Below are 4,968 nucleotides of genomic sequence, written 5' to 3'. Positions count from 1 at the left end.
CCCCCCCCCCCCCCCCCCGCCCCACTCCAAATACTCTGGTTTATAGAGTTTGCCAATTTCTGTAGTGTAAACACTCCCATCTTTGCTGATTTGAAAGTACCAACTTGATGTTACTGAACAAGGATTCTGGAAGAGATGAACATAATGGACTCTCAAAAGCTGATGGAAGCCAGCTTCAGGACATGCACATCTATAATAATAAAAGCATAATATTCTAATTAGACCAGACGACCTTCCAGATGAAACCAGGGCTGTGAGGGAAGCCTGGGTCCCGGGTGCCAGAGGGAAGCTGGTGCTGGCAGCCAGGGGAAGGAAGGCCTATTTTTGCACAAATTTCATGCATTGGGCCTCTAGTATACACATAAAGGTGGAGTGTGTGTCTGTGTGTTGGAGGCTAATGCCATTTTTCTTACCTAAAATGCTTTAGAAAATTTGTGGGTATGTTTACACGCACAATGTTCTGTGCTCTCACATCTCAGCCCATCCTTTGACCTCAGCTATACAGAAGCCATCAGTTTCCTGCAAGTAAGACCCAGCAGCATCTCCCTCAGACTTCCATCTTGGAAGCTCTCTGCCTCTACTTCATTGGATGTCGGGCGGAGACTGGAGACCTTGAGATTCATGTGCAAGCATGGAAGTGTGAGCGAGTTACTGTCCCACAGAGCAATCCTTGATGAATGGGAGTCAGAGCAAGTGGATAGACATCGCCTCTTCTGTGTTTGGGTGGGCAGTTCTGAGGCCCAGTCTACCTGGCTCTTCAGAGGGTCCTGCGGGACGGGGCTCGGTGTCTCGATATTGTATCCTTGGGGAAGCTGTCCTTCCTTTCTTGGTTCATTCTCCCAGTGGCTCACTTCTGTTTTGTGGATTTGCCGGGGTTCTTGTCCCAGCATCAAGAAGGGTTCAGGAATCTGGAAAAGGGGCTGCGCGTAGATGACATAGGAATCCAGACACTAATAGAGAGTCCGGAGACGACATATAATTTTGAAAGGCACTGGGGGTCAGAGCACCTTCAGCTAAAGGAACTGAAGACGCCCTCCTTGCCTAGGACCCTTGCTTTTATTAACACAATTTGTCCTAAGGCAAGGTGGAGATAATACACTTCAAAGGGAAAGGTTTCAAAGGGTACAGAAGCATTGTCAGTTTGGGGAATAGCCTACGGCTATTCAGGTGTTTGGCCAGTAGAAGGGAATAAAGTGTAGATTAAGATGCCCTTTAACTGTCTGGCAACCACAATCAATCATCCCTTTTCATGTTTGGGGAAATGCCTTTAGCCATTCCCAACAGGTGACCACATGTGTGACTCAACCCTGTTGAGTCCCCAAGTCTCATCAACCTTTTGATGAAACTCTTGAAATTATGGCATGCTGGAATTGGTCCCCGGCATGGATTCACATCCCAAAATCTTACCTCAAGTGAGGTCTAGTCGTGGGCTCTTCCTTCTTGGAGGGCACAGCCTGAGATTCTAGGCTTACTGCCCGGGCTCTATAACGATAGCGATTTGATGAAATGTAATCTCCACCACCAACACTAAGTAGGTTGTTAGTTAAAGTTTCATCTACAAAATACGTAATTTGCATTCTCTTTAGTTTAACTGCCAATTAAGACGATTTGGCTTAGATTGTAACTTCTAATAAAGAAGAGGTAGTTATGTGATAAAATCTAAAGGGGCCCTATAAAAGGAGAATATACAATGGTCTATTAAATCGATTGCCTTGGACTTCTTCTATTTAAGGTTTATACACCAGCAAATTATCAAAGACAAATAGATATACGTTTACTCAGTAACCTATCTATTTCTCCTGCCCACATTCACGAAAAAAATAATTCTTATAATCACATACTGGAAGTAAATATTTAATTCTTATGCAGTGTTTAAAACGGTATTGGAAACAGTTGTCATAATATTAACATAGAACATTGTAATTAAGTTAATTTTCACACCCACGAAAAAAAAAAGAAAATATTAATAATGAGTTCAGAAGGTAGTTTTAAGCCATCGTCATTCTGGGTTATGGATTGGGTTATATTATTTTGGGCTTAGGTTTGAACTATTTAAGTATGGTAAGACAGCTATTTCTGATCAATGTATTTTTGTATTTTTCTTTTCTTTCAGATAGCCAGAAACCAAAAACTTAAATATTGATGGCAGCTAATTCAAATCAAATAAAACAAGAAACACTTCAAACACACAGCATATCAAATAAATTAAGACAAATATAAAATTTAAATGGTCTTGAAAACTTTAAGAGAAAATACCCAAATACATCATAACCAGATGAGTAATACTATATTTAATCTAAGTTGCTTATTTAGAAAGGAATAATTTTAAATTTTCCCAATTTTTTTTAAAATATATATTTTATTGATTTTTTTACAGAGAGGAAGGGAGATAGTTAGAAACATCGATGAGAGAGAAACATCGATCAGCTGCCTCCTGCACATCTCCCACTGAGGATGTGCCCGCAACCCAGGTACATGCCCTTGACCGGAATCGAACCTGGGACCTCTCAGTCCGCAGGCCGACGCTCTATCCACTGAGCCAAACCGGTTTCGGCAATTTTCCCAATTTTAAAAACAGAATTTGAACACAAAAGAAAGACACGTACATAATGAGAATTTAGAACATACAAAAAGGAGTACAGGAGAAAATACAAATCACTCTAATATTTGGGAGTGTTACTAGAACCCCATTGTTTTTGAGTCTGTCTGCCTACATACAATGGCCCAAATAAGTCTACAAGTAGGAGTTTGCAGTATAGAAAGAAAAAATAGTTTAATATTGAATTGGTCAATCCAGAGACGGGAAGCTAATGCTAAAAACCCTACCCCCCAGAAGTGTTAGGTTACAGATTACTTAGGGCGAAATCACAAGGCACCATGGGCTAGAGGGCTCAGGGTTGTGCCGGGAACTGCTTGGTCAGAGGAGAGGTAAGGGTAACAAATCATTTCTTCAGGTGCTAAGGACAGTTTTGAGATCTGCTCCCATGTTCCTGTCTCTGGTCTCCTGAAAAAGTAGCCAAATTTAGATAAAAGTATTATGCAAAAAGCTTGAATTTTATAATAAAAATGTCTACCTATAGTTTTAAACATATTTGTTCAGCCTCAAAGAAGTTTGGGTTTAAAGATTTGGGGCCTGCCGAAACCGGTTTGGCTCAGTTGATAGAGCGTCGGCCTGCGGACTGAAAGGTCCCAGGTTCGATTCCGGTCAAGGGCATGTACCTGGGTTGCGGGCACATCCCAGTGGGAGATGTGCAGGAGGCAGCTGATCGATGTATCTCTCTCATCGATGTTTCTAACTATCTCTCTCCCTTCCTCTCTGTGAAAAATCAATAAAATATATTTTAAAAAATGGCCAATTAAAAAATATATATATAAAAAAGATTTGGGGCCTCATTTTGGTTTATTTAAGAGTAACAGCACCTGCCTGGCCAGTGTGGCTCAGCGGTTGAGCATCAACCTGTGAACCAGGAGGTAATGGTTCAATTCCCGGTCAGGATACATGTCTGAGTTGCAGGCTCAATCCCCATTGTGGGGCATGCAGGAGGCAGCCGATCAACGATTCTCTCTCATCATTGATTTTTAATCTCTCTCTCCTTCTCTCTTCCTCTCTGAAATCAATCAAAATGTGTATTTTCAAAAAAGAAGAGTAACAGCACCACATTGAGTTTCAAGAGCCACCTGGAAATAGATTTCAGAGGGTCATTTGCTTGTATTTGATACTCCTCAGCTCTGTTCCTGGACCCATGCCTAGTGAATTAAATTATTGCAATTTTCCAGGCCTTCATTAATGCATTTGTATAGAAGATAAGCAACAAGAAGAGCATTTTTTAAGGGCTCTTAGCAAAGATATGAGGTTGTTTGAAGCTGTTTCCTAATGACCTGGTTATTGTTCAGCAATGTGTGAGTGTTCTAACAGCACCCTCTTATTGCCTGAGGTGGCCTTAAAAAAACATCTGATTCTGCTATTTTCATAATTACTGCTAGTCTAATACTGAGCTAAATTAGTTTAAATACAAAGTACTGGAATACAATTGCGTCAATCCTTCCTTTCTAAATACTTCCCATTTAGCAAAACACCTTCAGCATTTATCGTAGACTGGGTATTTGATGGAGTCACCAGGAAGCAACTGTGAGAATAACGGAATGATGCTGAGTGCCTCGGGAATTTTGCAGTGATGTGTGTGTGTGTTTAGTTCACAGATTGACTCCTCAGATGACCGAATGGTTCTAGCAAGGAGCTAGCTACATGACTCCAAAAGGCCTTTGAGCAGTCTTTATTCTTGCTGCTCAGGAGTCTGGCTGGGGCCTCCTGGCGTTAATTGCAGCCACAGCCTTTCCTGCAGGGCCAGCTGCTTTTATGGTCAGAGGAGATAAACAGAGGCTCAATGGGAGATCTATTCCTGGGTGTTGAAAGGGCCTCTGTGCTGCCGGTTGAGGGGGAAATCACCCAACCTCGCTCATGGAATGCCTAGATTCTAGACGAGTCTCAACTGGGCTGACTGGGCACTTCAAGTCTCTGCCACGTATCTGTTCCATGCCAGTAGCTACCTCAGGAATGTCCTCATGGAGATGACAGAAACACAAGAAAGGGCAAGGCCTCTCGAGTGGTAGACTTAGAAGCACCATATTTGCACTTCTGTTTCATTCTGTTACCCAAAGCCAGGCACATGGCCAAGTCCATAGACAGAGGCAGAGGACATTTCAAAGTTAAATGCCCAAGCGGGTGGATGCAGAGAGGGTAAAAGATCATTCAACCCATCAGCAAGACCTATCAATTCTACCTAAGAAATACTTTCCACACCTGTCCCATACTCCTCTATGTTATTGCTACCACCACTTCAGTTCATCAAGTTCTCTCTTACCTATCACCACCTGACTGCTCTGTCCAAATCTTTCTTGTCCATTCCTTCTCAGCCCATTCTCAATGCAGCAACGAGAATAAACTTAAAAAGAAAACCTGCTAACAAA

The sequence above is a fragment of the Myotis davidii genome, unplaced genomic scaffold (genome assembly GCF_000327345.1).
Source record: "Myotis davidii unplaced genomic scaffold, ASM32734v1 scaffold147, whole genome shotgun sequence".
NCBI lineage: Eukaryota > Metazoa > Chordata > Mammalia > Chiroptera > Vespertilionidae > Myotis > Myotis davidii.
This window is presented reverse-complemented; position numbering follows the sequence as displayed.